General features: G+C 38.7%; 1 protein-coding gene across 1 annotated transcript in view; it reads right to left on the bottom strand.

The window, feature by feature from the left end:
• rtet (major facilitator superfamily domain-containing protein rtet) overlaps positions 1 to 17,846 on the bottom strand; it is a 49,939-nt gene extending 32,093 nt beyond the window's left edge. The window contains exons 1-2 of the mRNA XM_070085697.1: positions 17,828 to 17,846; positions 14,871 to 14,974 (exon numbers count right to left, since the gene is read on the bottom strand). The gene's annotated coding sequence lies outside the window, so the exon portion shown is untranslated. The remainder of the gene's footprint in view (positions 1 to 14,870; positions 14,975 to 17,827) is intronic.
• Positions 17,847 to 18,960: the final 1,114 nt, after the last annotated feature.

Raw genomic sequence — 18,960 nt, 5'->3', positions numbered from 1 at the left:
CAAGAAAACGAGAATACACCCATAATTATATGAAAATACACCTCAAAGTCGGCATTTTAATCCAAAAAAAGTCAGTTTTTTTTTTCTCACTATGCACTGCATGCTGCAGGATTTTTTTTTATACTGCGCACACTGACCACAGACTCATTCTCTCACATGTGAGCCTACCAGCTTTCTCCTACTTGCTTTGAAGCCGCTAGAATTTTGGAGTATTAAAATGTCAAAACCACTGGCTTGTAAGACGTATATATACAACACCAACAGTTAAAGGTTTAAGTTCCACACCTGAGACTGTTGTGGAAAGTAGAGGCGCATGGAATAGGAGAGAAAATTTTCTCCTGTATCAAGGCATGGTTGACAGACAGGCAACAGTGTATTTGCATAAATGGGGAGAAATCAGAGAGTGGGTGCATCACAGGCAGTGTTCCACAGGGATCAGTGTTGGGCCCTTTGTTGGTTACATACAAACAACACTGATGACGGAATAAATAGAGACATGGCGAAGGGTAGGGGTTGTCCTAGGAAAGGATGGAGGGAAGGGGTAGAAGAGAAAAGCTCAATGTATGCATAAAAGGCCCTAAAATTTGGAACTGCTATAAGTTTCCAAAGGTTCCCTACCTGCTGCCCACCTCCTTACATACAGACAGCAATATTTTATATTCAACTACATCTTGAAACCTGTTTATTGAGTTTTTATCCATTATTCATCCTCTTGTACAGTAAGGCCCCACTTCATGGCATTTTCTCTCATGGCATTCTGCTAATACGGCAATTTCAAATTATGACCAAAGCTCTCTATACGGCAACCCATCTTTCTAATGTGGCACGCTCCACCTGCTTTGTTTACATTCTCTGTGAGCACATCTATTATGTCTGGAAACTTCCAAAACTTCAAGTGTTTTAAAGTTATTGCATATTTTATATGAACTCTAATAATTACACTTATGTGCACCTGTACCTAAATATACCCACACACTGTGCTAGCGTGCAGGTACACATTAACCCTTTGACTGTTTTGGTTGTATATACGTATACGTCTTATGAGCCAGTGTTTTGGACGAATATATATTCAATAATTCTAGCGGCTTCAAATCAAGCAGGAGAAAGCTGGTAGGCCCACATGTGAGAGAATGGGTCTGTGTGGTCAGTGTGCACCACATAAAAAAAATCCTGCAGCACGCAGTGCATAATGAGAAAAAAAACTGAAAGTTTTTTGGGATTAAAACGCCGACTTTGAGGTGTATTTTCCACCCTCCGCCCTTACCCCTAACATAATATGGCATATATTATTCATTTCGGCATCTTTATTACAGTTCTAGGGTATTTATCGTGTTTCTGATATCAATTTGGAATAAATGTGATAGATAGATAACCTTTATTACTAATATTAGCGTAATTACACAACATTTTATTAATGCCATGGCTAACATCCAATACCCATGACAATTCACCAAATATTGAATGCCACTGCTCGCCTCTCCGTCCCTCCAATAGCTCCTCCCACTTCGTAACGATGTTACATGGTGAATTTAATGTATTACAGTAAAAATAGGAAAAAAATTCTGAAAATTCATTACATGGTCGGTTGTATATTACTCGCTGCGTCATAAAAACACTTTTTGTAAAATGACTATAATTCTTTGTAGAAACATGGTACAAAGTTGATTTTTTATTTTTATTATCACACTGGCCGATTCCCACCAAGGCAGGGTGGCCCGAAAAAGAAAAACTTTCACCATCATTCACTCCATCAGTCTTGCCAGAAGGGTGCTTTACACTACAGTTTTTAAACTGCAACATTAACACCCCTCCTTCAGAGTGCAGGCACTGTACTTCCCATCTCCAGGACTCAAGTCCGGCCTGCCGGTTTCCCTGAACCCCTTCATAAATGTTACTTTGCTCACACTCCAACAGCACGTCAAGTATTAAAAACCATTTATCTCCATTCACTCCTATCAAACACGCTCACGCATGCCTGCTGGAAGTCCAAGCCCCTCGCACACAAAACCTCCTTTACCCCCTCCCTCCAACCTTTCCTAGGCCGACCCCTACCCCGCTTTCCTTCCACTACAGACTGATACACTCTTGAAGTTATTCTGTTTCACTCCATTCTCTCTACATGTCCGAACCACCTCAACAACCCTTCCTCAGCCCTCTGGACAACAGTTTTGGTAATCCCGCACCTCCTCCTAACTTCCAAACTACGAATTCTCTGCATTATATTCACACCACACATTGCCCTCAGACATGACATCTCCATGCCTCCAGCCTTCTCCTCGCTGCAACATTCATCACCCATGCTTCACACCCATATAAGAGCGTTGGTAAAACTATACTCTCATACATTCCCCTCTTTGCCTCCAAGGACAAAGTTCTTTGTCTCCGCAGACTCCAAAGTGCACCACTCGCCCTTTTCCCCTCATCAATTCTATGATTCACCTCATCTTTCATAGACCCATCCACTGACACGTCCACTCCCAAATATCTGAATACATTCACCTCCTCCATACTCTCTCCCTCCAATCTGATATCCAATCTTTCATCACGTAATCTTTTTGTTATCCTCATAACCTTACTCTTTCCTGTATTCACTTTCAATTTTCTTCTTTTGCACACCCTACCAAATTCATCCACCAATCTCTGCAACTTCTCTTCAGAATCTCCCAAGAGCACAGTGTCATCAGCAAAGAGCAACTGTGACAACTCCCACTTTATGTGTGATTCTTTATCTTTTAACTCCACACCTCTTGCCAAGACCCTCGCATTTACTTCTCTTACAACCCCATCTATAAATATATTAAACAGCCACGGTGACATCACACATCCTTGTCTAAGGCCTACTTTTACTGGGAAATAATTTCCCTCTTTCCTACATACTCTAACTTGAGCCTCACTATCCTCATAAAAACTCTTCACTGCTTTCAGTAACCTACCTCCTACACCATACACCTGCAACATCTGTCACATTGCCCCCCTATCCACCCTGTCATACGCATTTTCCAAATCCATAAATGCCACAAAGACCTCTTTAGCCTTATCTAAATACCGTTCACTTATATGTTTCACTGTAAACATTTGGTCCACACACCCCCTACCTTTCCTAAAGCCTCCTTGTTCATCTGCTATCCTATTCTCCGTCTTACTCTTAATTCTTTCAATAATAACTACCATACACTTTGCAGGTATACTCAACAGACTTATCCCCCTATAATTTTTGCACTCTCTTTTATCCCCTTTGCCTTTATACAAAGGAACTATGCATGCTCTCTGCCAATCCCTAGGTACCTTACCCTCTTCCATACATTTATTAAATAATTGCACCAACCACTCCAAAACTATATCACCACCTGCTTTTAACACTTCTATCTTTATCCCATCAATCCCGGCTGCCTTACCCCCTTTCATTTTACCTACTGCCTCACAAACTTCCCCCACACTCACAACTGACTCTTCCTCACTCCTACAAGATGTTGTTCCTCCTTGCCCTATACACGAAATCACAGCTTCCCTATCTTCATCAGCATTTAACAATTCCTCAAAATATTCCCTCCATCTTCCCAATACCTCTAACTCTCCATTTAATAACTCTCCTCTCCTATTTTTAACTGACAAATCCATTTGTTCTTTAGACTTCCTTAACTTGTTAATCTCACTCCAAAACTTTTTCTTATTTTCAACAAAATTTGTTGATAACATCTCACCCACTCTCTCATTTGCTCTCTTTTTACATTGCTTCACCACTCTCTTAACCTCTCTCTTTTTCTCCATATACTCTTCCCTCCTTGCATCACTTCTACTTTGTAAAAACTTCTCATATGCTAACTTTTTCTCCCTTACTACTCTCTTCACATCATCATTCCACCAATCGCTCCTCTTCCCTCCTGCACCCACTTTCCTGTAACCACAAACTTCTGCTGAACACTCTAACACTACATTTTTAAACCTACCCCATACCTCTTCGACCCCATTGCCTATGCTCTCATTAGCCCATCTATCCTCCAATAGCTGTTTATATCATACCCTAACTGCCTCCTCCTTTAGTTTATAAACCTTCACCTCTCTCTTCCCTGATGCTTCTATTCTCCTTGTATCCCATCTACCTTTTACTCTCAGTGTAGCTACAACTAGAAAGTGATCTGATATATCTGTGGTCCCTCTATAAACATGTACATCCTGAAGTCTACTCAACAGTCTTTTATCTACCAATACATAATCCAACAAACTACTGTCATTTTGCCCTACATCATATCTTGTATACTTATTTATCCTCTTTCTTAAAATATGTATTACCTATAACTAAACCCCTTTCTATACAAAGTTCAATCAAAGGGCTCCCATTATCATTTACACCTGGCACCCCAAACTTACCTACCACACCCTCTCTAAAAGTTTCTCCTACTTTAGCATTCCGGTTCCACTACCACAATTACTCTCTCTGAAGCATATATGTGAACAGTATTTAGATAAAGGTAGGGAAGTTTTTATTGCATTTATGGATTTAGAAAAGGCATATGATAAAGGTAGGGAAGTTTTTATTGCATTTATGGATTTAGAAAAGGCATATGATAGAGTGGATAGGGGAGCAATGTGGCAGATGTTGCACGTGTATGGAATAGGTGGTAAGTTACTAAATGCTGTAAAGAGTTTTTATAAGGATAGTGAGGCTCAGGTTAGGGTGTGTAGAAGAGAGGGAGACTACTTCCCGGTAAAAGTAGGTCTTAGACAGGGATGTGTAATGTCACCATGGTTGTTTAATATATTTATAGATGGGGTTGTAAAAGAAGTAAATGCTAGGGTGTTCGGGAGAGGGGTGGGATTAAATTATGGGGAATTAAATACAAAATGGGAAGTGACACAGTTACTTTTTGCTGATGATACTGTGCTTATGGGAGATTCTAAAGAAAAATTGCAAAGGTTAGTGGACGAATTTGGGAATGTGTGTAAAGGTAGAAAGTTGAAAGTGAACATAGAAAAGAGTAAGGTGATGAGAGTATCAAATGATTTACATCAAGAAAAATTGGATATCAAATTGGGGAGGAGGAGTATGGAAGAAGTGAATGTTTTCAGATATTTGGGAGTTGACGTGTCAGCGGATGGATTTACAAAGGATGAGCGTCACTTGTACAAGTTCTCTGGCTACCACATCTCATATTTATGTTTATTTATTCTATTGTAGGGTGTATTTATCATCTTTTTATGTTATGTATCGTGTTTATTATATAATTTTGAAAAAAATATAATGGATGGATTAATGAAAATGTGTATATTAACATAATATACAACATTTAATGAGACTCGGTGATTATTATTATTATCATTTCTAATATGGCGTCACTTGTGCAAGTCGTCTGCTACCACATCTCATATTTATGTTTATTTATTCTATTGTGGGGTGTATTTATCATCTTTTTATGTTATGTATCGTGTTTATTATATAATTTTGAAAAAATATCATAGATGGATTAATGAAAATGTGTATTTAACATAATATACGACATTTAAATGAGACTCGATGATTATTATAATCATTACTAATATGACGTCTGGAGACATAAGACACTCTTACTGATTTTAATGTGTACCTGCATGCCAGCACGGTATGTAAGTTTATTTAAGTACAGGTATACATAAGTATAATTATCAGAGTATATATAAAATATGAAATAACTTTTAAAAACATTTGAAATTTTTGAGTTTCCAGACAAAATGGAGAGACTTAGTGCTTCCTGAGCTCACGAAGAATGTAAACAAACAGGGTGGGGCGCGGTGACCGTATTAGAAAGTCAGGTGGGGGGAGCCATATAGCGAGTTTTGGTCATAATTGGAAATGACCGTATTAGCGGAATGCCGTAAAGTGAAACGCCGCAAAGCGGGGCCCTCCTGTATTGTGTATTTTTATACATATATACTTCTAAACTATTGTATTCTGGGCACCTCTGCAAAAACAGTGATTATGTGTGAGTGAGGTGAAATTGTTGAATGATGAAAGTATTTTCTTTTTGGGGATTTTCTTTCTCTTTGAGTCACCCTGCCTCGGTGGGAGACTGCCGACTTGTTGAAAAAAAAAAAATTATATTATACAGGGTATCCACAAAAACACTCTCTGATTTCAAACAGGTATAAGATGTAACTTTATTGTAATAATCTTTCAGAGTTAGTAGCTTCAGATGCAGGATTTCATTCTGTTTCACGTGGTATAGGGTAGCATTAAAGGCACTCAATGTGTGCCCCTCTGGTTGCTCGGCAAACATCGATGTGATAGTCCAGTTCAGTCCAGATGCTCTGCAGCATATCTGTAGTTACCATGCGAACTGCTTCAGTGATCAAAATTTTCAGCTCCTCCAGAGTTGCAGGTAGTGGTGGTGGTTTACCTGGAGTTTACCTGGAGAGAGTTTCGGGGGTCAACGCCCCCGCGGCCCGGTCTGTGACCAGGCCTCCTGGTGGATCAGCGCCTGATCAACCAGGCTGTTGCTGCTGGCTGCACGCAAACCAACGTACGAGCCACAGCCCGGCTGATCAGGAACTGACTTTAGGTGCTTGTCCAGTGCCAGCTTGAAGACTGCCAGGGGTCTTGGTAAGTAAACTGTGCTCTTCACATACCCCCAAAGAAAGAAGTCACAAAGAGTTAGGTCCGGTGACCTCACAGGCCACTTGCAGAGGTCACTGGACCTAACTCTCTGTGACTTCTTTCTTTGGGGGTATGTGATGAGCACAGTTTACGTAGCACCACTACCTGCAACTCTGGAGGTGCTGAAAATTTTGATCACTGAAGCAGTTCACATGATAACTCCAGATATGCTGCAGAGCATCTGGACCGAACTGGACTATCTCATCAATGTTTGCTGAGCAACCAGAGGGGTGCACATTGATTGCCTTTAACCCTTTCAGGGTTGGTGCCATACTAGTACGGCTTGCACGCCAGGGTTGGTGCCGTACTAGTACGCATAAATTCTAGCGCCTTCAAATCTAGTGAGAGAAAGCTGGTAGGCCTACATATGAAAGAATGGGTCTGGTCTATGTGGTCAGTGTGCACAGTATAAAAAAAATTCCTGCAGCACACAGTGCATAATGAGAAAAAAAAAACTCCAACCTCGTTTTTGCTTTAAAACAGCGAATTTGCACTGTATTTTCATTTGCTATTTATGGTTGTATTCTAGTTTTCCTGGTCTCATTTTATAGAATGGAAGACATATTACAGAAATTAAGATGAATTTGATTGGCTTCACAATGAAAAGTACCTTTAAATTGAGCTCAAAGTAGCAGAAATGTTTGATTTTTGCCAAAGTTCAAAAATGAACAAATCATGCCACGCGTCCAATACACGTCACCTAGTGAGTCTAATATTCTTTCACAAGTGCACTGATATTATTTATACCATTTCGACACTAATGCAGTAGTCTGCATAACAGTAAATCTTCTATTTTTTTTGTGAGAATAAAAATTCAAAATGGAAAGCAAAAGAAATGTAAGAGAGGCCTGGGGACATGACTAATGAACAGAAAAAAATGTTATTTTAGTGCCAGGAATATCTGTCTTGTTTATTCTGGAGCCTATTTGGAAATTGGCATCTTTTGAAATTTGTGTAAAATTGGCAAAATTGCCAATTTCTGACCACTTTATTGAATAGTTGAAATCGGTAAATGGATGGTTTCTTGTACTCATTCGATAGAGAAAATGGAGTTCTAGCAAAATAGTTATGACTTGTCTACTGGTATATTGGAATTGGCCGAAAATAGGGCTCAAAGTGGGCAAAACTGCCGATGCATACACATCGTTGAGACCGCTAACTTCGCGAGAGCATAATTCCGTAAGTTTTCCATCAAATTTCATACTTTTGGTGTCATTATGATCGGGAAAAGATTCTCTATCATTTCATAAGAAAAAAAAATAAAGAGAGGGCCTGTCGATCCTGAAAGGGTTAATGCTACCCTATACCATGTGAAACTGAATGAAATCCTGCATCTGAAGCTACTGTGAAAAATTATTACAAAGTTACATGTTATACCTGTTTGAAATCAGGGAGTGTTTGTGTGGACACCCTGTATTACTTCATCTTTGGTTGTTTACATTTCTTTCAACTGTGAATGGAACATGCTTGTGTAAGTTTTGATAAAATTTAACTTTTTATAACAGTTTTGTGTATATTTTATGGTAATACATGATAAAATAGACTAGTATTTACATATATTTCATGCATTCATGACATGCCTAACTTTCTTGGTTGCAAATCTCCAAAAAAATTTTCCAACATTTACTGAAAAAATACATGTACAGGAAGGCCCCGCTTTATGGCGTTTCACTTTATGGCGTTCCGCTAATACGGTCATTTCAAATTATGACAAACTCGCTATACGGCTCCCCCCACCTGACTTTCTAATACGGTCACCGCACCCCACCTTGTTTGTTTACATTCTTCGTAAGCTCAGTAAGCACTAAGTATCTCCATTTTGTCTGGAAACTCCAAAATTTCAAATGTTTTTAAAAGTTATTTCATATTTTATATATACTCTGATAATTATACTTATGTATACCTGTACTTAAATAAACTTACATACTGTGCTGGCATGCAGGTACACATTAAAATCAGTAAGAGTGTCTTATGTCTCCAGACGTCATATTAGTAATGGTAATAATAATCATCGAGTCTCATATAAATGTCGTATATTACGTTAAATACACATTTTCATTAATCCATCTATGATATTTTTTCAAAATTATATAATAAACACGATACATAACATAAAAAGATGATAAATACACCCCACAATAGAATAAACAAACAAATATGAGATGTGGTAGCAGACGACTTGCACAAGTGACGCCATATTAGAAATGATAATAATAATAATCACCGAGTCTCATTAAATGTTGTATACAGTGGACCCCCGCATAACGATGGCATCACATAGCGATTATTTCGCATACCGCTTACTTTAATCGCAAAATTTTTGCCGCGCATACCGATTAAAAACCCGCTCACCGATTTTCGTCCGAGACGCGTCCAATGTGCGCCCTCAGCCAGCCTCACATGTGCCGCCCGTGCCATTGTTTACCAGCCAGCCTCCGCGGTAACATCCAAGCATACACTTGGAATATTTTGTATTATTACAGTGTTTTCGGTGCTGTTTCTGGAAAATAAGTGACCATGGGCCCCAAGAAAGCTTCTAGTGCCAACCCTACACCAATAAGGGTGAGAATTACTATAGAAATGAAGAAAGAGATCATTGATAAGTATGAAAGTGGAGTGCGTATAGCCGACCTAGTCAAGCTGTACAAGAAACCCCAATCAACCATCGCTACTATTGTGGGCACCAGAAAGACAATCAAGGAAGCTGTTCTTGCCAAAGGTTTAACTGTGTTTTCGAAACAAAGATCGCAAGTGATGGAAGATGTTGAGAGACTCTTATTGGTGTGGATAAATGAAAAACAGATAGCAGGAGATAGCGTCTCTCAAGCGATCATATGTGAAAAGGCTAGGAAGTTGCATGAGGATTTAATTAAAAAAATGCCTGCAACTAGTGATGATGTGAGTGAATTTAAGGCCAGCAAAGGTTGGTTTGAGAGATTTAAGAAGCGTAGTGGCATCCATAGTGTGATAAGGCATGGTGAGGCTGCCAGTTCGGACCACAAAGCGGCTGAAAAATATGTGCAGGAATTCAAGGAGTACATAGAAACTGAAGGACTGAAACCTGAACAAGTGTTTAATTGTGATGAAACAGGCCTGTTCTGGAAGAAAATGCCAAGCAGGACCTACATTACTCAGGAGGAAAAGGCACTCCCAGGACATAAGCCTATGAAAGACAGGCTTACTCTTCTCATGTGTGCCAATGCTACTGGTGATTGCAAAGTGAAACCTTTATTAGTGTATCACTCTGAAACTCCCAGAGCGTTCAGGCAAAAGAATGTCCTCAAGGATAATTTGTGTGTGCTGTGGAGGGCAAACAGTAAGGCATGGGTCACTAGGGAATTTTTCTATAACTGGTTACACCATGCATTTGCCCCCAATGTGAAAGATTACCTAACTGAAAAGAAATTAGAACTTAAGTGCCTCCTGGTGTTAGACAATGCCCCTGGTCATCCTACAGACGTGGCAGAGCGACTTTATGGGGACATGAGCTTCATTAAGGTGAAGTTTTTGCCTCCTAATACCACTCCTCTCCTGCAGCCCATGGACCAGCAGGTTATTTCCAACTTCAAGAAACTGTACACAAAAGCTCTGTTTGAAAGGTGCTTTGTAGTGACCTCAGAAACTCAACTGACTAAGAGAGTTTTGGAGAGATCACTTTAATATCCTCAATTGTGTAAACCTTATAGGTAAGGCTTGGGAGGAAGTGACTAAGAGGACCTTGAACTCTGCTTGGAAGAAACTGTGGCCAGAATGTGTAGACAAAAGGGATTTTGAAGGGTTTGAGGCTAACCCTGAGATGATTATGCCAGTTGAGGAATCCATTGTGGCATTGGGAAAGTCCTTGGGGTTGGAGGTTAGTGGGGAGGATGTGGAAGAGTTGGTGGAGGAGGACAATGAAGAACTAACCACTGATGAGCTGATAGATCAACTTCAAGAGCAAGAGGCCAGACCTGGGGAAACTGGTTCAGAGGAGGGGAGAGAGAAATTGAAGAAGTTGCCTACTACAAAGATTAAGGAAATCTGTGCAAAGTGGCTTGAAGTGCAAACCTTCATGGATGAAAATCACCCTCACACAGCTATTGCAAGCCGTGCTGGTGATTATTACACTGACAATGTTGTGAAACACTTTAGGCAAGTCATAAAGGAACGAGAGGTACAGGCCACTATGGACAGATATCTTGTGCGAAAGAAGTCCAGTGACTCTGAAGCTGGCCCTAGTGGCATTAAAAGAAGAAGGGAAGTAACCCCAGAAAAGGACTTGCTACCTCAAGTCCTAATGGAAGGGGATTCCCCTTCTAAACAGTAAGAAGATAATGCTCTCCCCTCCTCCCATCCCATCAATCATCACCAGATCTTCAATAAAAGTAAGTGTCATGTAAGTGTGCATGCCTTTTTCAGTTTGTGTGTATTAAAATTAACATTTCATGTGGCAAAAAAATTTTTTTTTCATACTTTTGGGTGTCTTGCACGGATTAATTTTATTTCCATTATTTCTTATGGGGAAAATTCATTCACATAACGATTATTTCGCATAACAATTACCCCTCTTGCACGGATTAAAATCGTTAACCGGGGGTCCACTGTATTACGTTAATATACACATTTTCATTAATCCATCCATGATATTTTTTTCAAAATTATATAATAAACACGATACATAACATAAAAAGATGATAAATACACCCCACAATAGAATAAATAAACATAAATATGAGATGTGGTAGCAGACGACTTGCACAAGTGACGCCATATTAGAAATGATAATAATAATAATCACCGAGTCTCATTAAATGTTGTATATTACGTTAATATACACATTTTCATTAATCCATCCATGATATTTTTTTCAAAATTATACAATAAACACGATACATAACATAAAAAGATGATAAATACACCCTACAATAGAATAAATAAACATAAATATGAGATGTGGTAGGCAGAGAACTTGTACAAGTGATGCCAAGAATAACATTTTCTCTAATCTAACATAAGAGAAAATGTGTTACTGGGGGTAACTGTAGAAAATTATTCCTTTCGTATGTATGTAAGTTTATTCAGGTATACACAAATACAGTTACATAGATTATCATACATAACAACATATGTGTAGAGAACCTAGGATAACCCAAAAAAGTCAGAGTGACTTATTTCCATTGCCTTCACTCAGAGCATCATTTCTTCTCAAAATGATGTTACATGAGAATGGGAGTGTTCTTCTTTATTTATTCTACCGTATCAATGTAGAGACAACCTGTACACAATGTAACTTGTACACAAACCAGACGTGTACACTTCGTTTACAAAACTTACCTTCGCCTGGTTTGTTTACATAACTCTGCGCCTGTCCTCTCTCATGCACTCATTCTTTCTCTCTCTCATTTATTCGTTTTATCTCATTTACTTACTCCTGACCCTACATTAAGACTACAAATATTTTAAGGTAAGTAATGAGTGAACTGTATATACATTTTATCGCTCTGGGATGCTTAAATATCATAGAATTATGTGTGGGTGAGGTGGCCTGGTATGGTAGCCTGGCTGACTACCATACATACCACACTTGATTTCTTACAATAAATACTACTTGTCTCACCCTAGATTAAGACTATAAATATTTTAAGGTAAGTAATGAGTGCACTATGTGTGTATTGTACTTTTTTATTGTTTTTTGATGCCTGGTTCTATTGCTAACTTAATATATGTTAGTGTAAACTTGTTATCTAGTGTTTGTATGCATTTGTAAGTGGAAAAAAAAGGGTGTTCCACTTTACGGCAGTTTCCGCTTTACGGCGGTAGCCTGGAACCTAACCAGCCGTATAAGTGGGGCCTTCCTGTATAAGTGGACATGTGCAGTTCAAGGGTCATCTGTACTTAAATTCTTATGTCCTTGTCTCCAGAAATTAGGCACATTGCACAGATAGTTGTCGCCTTATGACCAGGTTAAGTTCCGACCAACCAGTCATAAACTGAATTGGACCAAGTTGGACAGGTATTGTAATTACATATTTTATAAAACTTCATATTGTTTTTCTTTAAAATGCGTGTAACACTGAAGCTAGCGGGAAACTGAGAGAAAGACGTGAGCAGATGCGCTCATGACGTTGTCGATGATGAGCAGAATCACTAGCATATGGCCTCATTTGTGCTGCCAGGCGTACGAATATTTATTGTCATAAGTGTGGAAGGTCATAAGTTGTACAGGTCGTAAGTCAATGACTATCTGCACTGTGTTGCATTTTCATAAATTATTTTCAGGTAGCTATATTACATGATAATGTATTGCATTTTCATAAATTAGATCCACTCATTATTTTATAACTAGACAAATATAATTTTATATTTATAATGTCCTAGGTAGTAGGTTGGTAAACAGCAACCGCCCAGAGAGGTACTACCGTCCTGCCAAGCGAGTGTAAAACGGAAACCTGTAATTGTTTTACATGATGGTAGGATTGCTGGTGTCCATTTTTCTGTCTCATAAACATGCAAGGTTTCAGGTACGTCTTGCTACTTCTACTTACACTTAGGTCACACTACACATACATGTACAAGCATATATGTATATACACACCCCTCTGGGTTTTCTTCCAGTTTTCTTACTAGTTCTTGCTTATTTCCTCTTACCTCCATGGGGAAGTGTAACAGAATTCTTCCTCCGTAAGCCATGCGTGTTGTAAGAGGCGACTAAAATGCTGGGAGCAAGGGGCTAGTAACCTCTTCTCCTGTATATATTACTAAATGTAAAAGGAGAAACTTTCGTTTTTCCTTTTGGGTCACCCCGCCTCGGTGGGATATGGCCGGTGTGTTGAAAGAAAGAATTTATAATGTATCCTGTATCTTCTCGAAAATCCTGCTAATATGTGTAGACTCAAAAGTGATATATCAAACCATGTAGTTCTTAAGAACCAGAAATGTAATGTACGCATCTTATAGTTTATCTGATTATTGCATATTTTGTAGTGCAGTGACTGGAAATAAAGAATCTGAATGTGGGATACCTAAGAGACACTAGTTTACACGAGGGAGGGGATACCTAACAATACCTGGAGGGGGTTTCGGGGTTCAACGCCCCCGTGGCTCGGTCTGAGACCAGGCCTCGTGGTGGATCAGGGTCTGATCAACCAGGCTGTTATTGCTGGCCGCATGGAAACTGACGTACGAAGCACAGCATGGCTGGTCAGATACTGACTTTAGGTGCCTGTCCAGTGCCTTCTTGAAGACAGCCAGGGGTCTATTGGTAATCCACCTTACGTATGCTGGGAGGCAGTTGAACAGTCTTGGGCCCCCGGACACGTATTGTGTTGTCTCTCAGTGTATTCGTGGCGCCCCTGCTTTTCATTGGAGGAATGTTGCATCTCCTGCTGAGTCTTTTGCTTTCACAGGGAGTGATTTTCGTGTGCAAGTTTGGTACTAATCCTCTAGGATTTTCCAAGTGTATATTATCATGTATTTATCTCGCCTGCATTCCAGGAAATACAAATCAAGGGCCTTCAACCATTCCCAGTAATTTAGGTGCCTTATCGTACTTGTGTGTGCTGAACAAGCACTTGTTTACACTAGGGTGGGATACCTAACAAGCACTTGTTTATGAGGGTGGGGATACCTAAGAAGCTGAAATGGGGATACCTAAGAAGCACTTGTTTACATGAGGGTGGGGATAAATAAGTACTTGTTTAGGTGAGGGTGGAGATACCTAACAAGCACTTGTTTACAGTAGGGTGAGGATACCTAACAAGCACTTATTTATGAAGATGGGGATACCTAACAAGGCCTTATTTGTGGAAAAGAACACATACAGTTCAGAATATTTATTGAAGGAAACATTTTGTATAATGTACTGCACCATACACAAGTGTCCTTTTCCAGTGTGTTGGTATCACCATACCATTTACAACAAAGTTCTTGTTTATATGAGGGTGGGGATACCCGAGAAGGCCTAGTTAACACGAGGGTGGGGATATTTAAGAAGGCCTTATTTACACGAGGGTGGGGATACCTAGCAATTCTTTATTTACACGTGGATTATTCCTAATAAGGGAATAATCCATGGGGTACTGAAAAGCAGCAAAAAATAATGAAAAATGAAGTACAACAAAAAGTATCACAAACTGAGGCATTCAAGCATTGGTGGACAGCAAGTGTACCATACGGCAGAGCTCAGAAAAACACCTTAAAATTCTGAACAGCTTCTTATTAAGACTGTATCCCCAAAAACAATATACACAAGAAAAAGTCATACCAGAGTACAGATAAACACTGGTTTGCGTCCATACACATCAGATAATGCCCCAGTTATCGGTGAGGCTAAGAACTGGAGCAAAGAAAACAATGATCCCAACAGACCTGTGTGGAAAGAAGGCAATTATTTTTCAGTACATTACAACTTCTGGCTATCTTATATGTATTGTCATATTTATTGCACTGTATTTTCACTTTTCAAAATATAGCAAATCTAAGGATCTACCAAGTTTTGCAAAATTTTCAATTAGTCATGAATATAAAAGTAAAATTTCTTATGTAGAAAAGATAAAATATAAACATTTCCTAATATTAAACCTTGAATTAAACATGAAACTTCAACAACTAAATTAAACAAGATGGCTTGGACACTGAAAATAAAAGATACTGAAATTCTGAATGTCAGTTTTTTTTTTTTTTTTAACAAGTTGGCTGTCTCCCACCAAGCCAGGGTGACCCAAAAAGAAAGAAAATCCCCAAAAAAGAAAATACTTTCATCATCATTCAACACTTTCACCTCACTCATACATAATCAGTTTTTGCAGAGGTGCCCAGAACACAACAGTTTAGAAGCATTTACATATAAAGATACACAACATATCCCTCCAAACTGTATATCCCAAACCTCTCCTTTAAAGTGCAGGCATTATACTTCCCATAATTTATTTCCAGTACTCAAGTCCGGCTATATAAAAATAAAGGGTTGCCCTGAATCCCTTCACTAAATATTACCCTGCTCACACTCCAGCAGCTCATCAGGTCCCAAATACCATTCGTCTCCATTCACTCCTATCTAACACGCTCACGCATGTTTGCTGGAAGTCCAAACCCCTCGCCCACAAAACCTTTACCCCCTCTCTCCAACCTTTTCGAGGACGACCCCTACCCCGCCTTCGCTAGATTCGGGATAAGTCACTCTCTCTGGAACAGATTAATTACATAATCCGGGGGTCCACACTATACATATTATAGAACAACAGTAATAAAAAAGATTTTGTATTGTTTGTGTAAACAAGTTTTGTAAACAATATATTGTTTGTGTACTTATAGTATTGTATACAAGTGTATATATGTACACTGCACCTTACTTTAGTCTCACAGGCCACATAAGTTACCTGAAAAAAAAAAAGTAGGGTAAAAGGCAAGAAACTTTTGAATGGGAATAAAAAAGAAGTGTACCGCCGCTGTTGCCATACACAACTCATTTTCTGCCAACTTTACGCCTCTATATCTCGATAAGTAATGATCACAAAAAAAATTTTTTTTAGGCCTAACCCTTTCAGGGTCGAGAGGCCCTCTCCTAAACTTGTTCTCAGGGTCGAAAAATTTTCAGAAAAAAAAAAAAAAATTCTTATGAAACGATAGAGAATCTTTTCCTGATCATAATGACACCAAAATTAAGAAATTTGATGGAAAACTTATGGAATTATGCTCTTGCGAAGTTAGCGGCCTAGACGATGTTTACGCATCGGCGATTTCGCCCACTTTGAGCCCTATTTTCGGCCAATTCCAATGTACCAGTCGACAAAAATCATAACTATTTTGGCAGAACTCCATTTTTTCTATCGAATGAGTACAAGAAACCATCTGTTTACCGATTTCAACTATCCAATAAAGTGGTCAGAAATTAACAATTCTGCCAATTTCACACAAAATTCAAAAGATGCTGCTTTCCAAACAGGGTCCAGAATAAACAAGGCAGACATTCCTGGCACTAAAATAACATTTCCTCTGTTCATTAGTCACATCCCCAGGTCCCTCTTATATTTCTTTTGCTTTCCTCTTTGAATTTTTATTCTCACAAAAAAATATAAGATTTACTGTTATGCAGACTACTGCATTAGTGTAGAAATGGTATAAATAGTATCAGTACATTTGTGAAAGAATATTAGACTCACCAGTTGACGTGTATTGGACGCGTGGCATGATTTGTTTACTTTTGAACTTTGGCAAAAATTGAACATTTCTGCTACTTTGAGCTCAATTTCAAGGTACTTTTCATTGTGAAACCAATCAAAATCATCTCAATTCCTGTAATATGTCTCCCATTCTATAAAATGAGACCAGGAAAACTAGAATACAACCATAAATAGCATACAAAAATACAGTGCAAATTCGCTGTTTTAAACCAAAAACACGGTCCAAGTTTTTTTTCTCATTACGTACTGTGTGCTGCAGGATTTTTTTATACTGCACACACTGACCACATAGACCCATTCTTTCATATGTAGGTCTACCAGCTTTCTCCCGCAAGATTGGAAGCCACTAGAATTTTGGCACAATATTATGGGACCGACACTGGCTTGCAAGCCATAATATTATGGGACCGACAGTTAACCCTTAAACGGTCCAAAGAAATCGACGTTCAAATTCGTAGAGCTACAAAAGTAGATCTACTTTTTTTTTTACATATTTTCAAATATAACAAAAAAAAAGTAGATAAAAATTTTTTTACACGTTTTCAAATGCAAAACAAAAAAGATCTACATTTTTTTACATACTTTCAGATGTTAAAAAAACGTATACAGTGGACCCCCGCTTAATGATCACCTCCCAATGCGACCAATTATGTAAGTGTATTTATGTAAGTGCGTTTGTACGTGTATGTTTGGGGGTCTGAAATGGATTAATCTACTTCACTATATTCCTTATGGGAACAAATTCGGTCAGTACTGGCACCTGAACATACTTCTGGAATGAAAAAATATCGTTAACTAGGGGTCCACTGTATATACGTTTGGACCATTTAAGGGTTAAAGAGTTAGGTAAATCCGTGTTAGATAAACTTAAGACTTTATGGGAAAAATAGTTATGTTCCTGGGATCCCTAAAAAAGCCAAAACTATTTTTAGACCTCCAGATCTTACAAAAATAAAAATGAATATGTAATTGTTGTTCATTGTTGTATGTTTTTATTGCTCAAGACTACAAATGCAACAGAAATAATAGTATTTCTTACCTTAAATTGTGGTTACTGATGTTTGTTGATGACTGTGAAACAGTGGAGAGTTATGATGTGGCCCTACTAGGCTGAGGTGGATGGTAGAGGTTCTGGTATTAAAGCCAATGATTGTACTGGAGTGTGCATAAATTCTGTAATGGATCTCTGGTTTATTGTACCCTGCAGTACATTATACAGCTGAAGGTAAGGCATCATCAGCTGCTCTAGACATTATGTCAGAACTGCTTCTAGATTAGTCAGGGTCATCTTCAGTGAAAAAGTAACCAAGTCAGTCAAGTCAAGTCAGTTTATTCAGGTAGTTGTGATCTGCGTGTTATTCTTTTCAGAAGAAAAGATAACAACACAATTCACAAACACAGCTAGCTCTGAGAAGAGTCGTACAAGACGCATATGCAAGGAGGACTGTGTCAGAGGTGGGTGGCAGGGAAGCTATGTAGGCTGTCCCCTCAGAGACAATGGCCTGGCCCAGAGCCATCCAGGGAAATACCCATGTAGTCCACTGCCAACACTCCAAATTTTCTTCCCCGCCCACAAACTGAACTTTGTTAAATCAATTTTACGAAGTGTTATACAAAATTATGCCACAATTTTTCAATAGTGTAACAGCCAAAATGTGGAAAATATATCTGTGTAATATAATGGTCTACTGTAATAAGATTTATAATAGTGAAGTAGCAAAAAACAAAATAGAATTACAATTAGTGTAATTTAGTAATGGGAATGGTTTTATCTTGGTATGCTACAATGTTTTTACAATGTCGAAAGCCCCTATATAAGCAGAGCATTACAGGCAAACTTAGGACTAACTTAAGATTAACCCTTTCACGGTCCGTGCCATAGATCTATGGCTTTACCTTCAGGGTCCAAACCGTACATCTACGCCATGAGCTCAGCTCACTCTGTTAAGCTGTGAGTGGTAAATTTGGGCTTAGATATGAGAGGATACATCTATGTGGTATGTGTGCACCACATAAAACAAATCCTGCAGCACACAGTGTATAATGAGAGAAAAAACAGACTGTGATTTTTTATTAAAGCAGCAACTTTGCAGTGTTTTTTCATATGTTTTTTATAGTAGTATTTGTGATTTCTTGGTTTCATTTGATAGAATGGAAGATATACTACAGAAA

Source organism: Cherax quadricarinatus, chromosome 17 (assembly GCF_038502225.1).
Source record: "Cherax quadricarinatus isolate ZL_2023a chromosome 17, ASM3850222v1, whole genome shotgun sequence".
Lineage (NCBI taxonomy): Eukaryota > Metazoa > Arthropoda > Malacostraca > Decapoda > Parastacidae > Cherax > Cherax quadricarinatus.
This window is presented reverse-complemented; position numbering and strand designations above follow the sequence as displayed.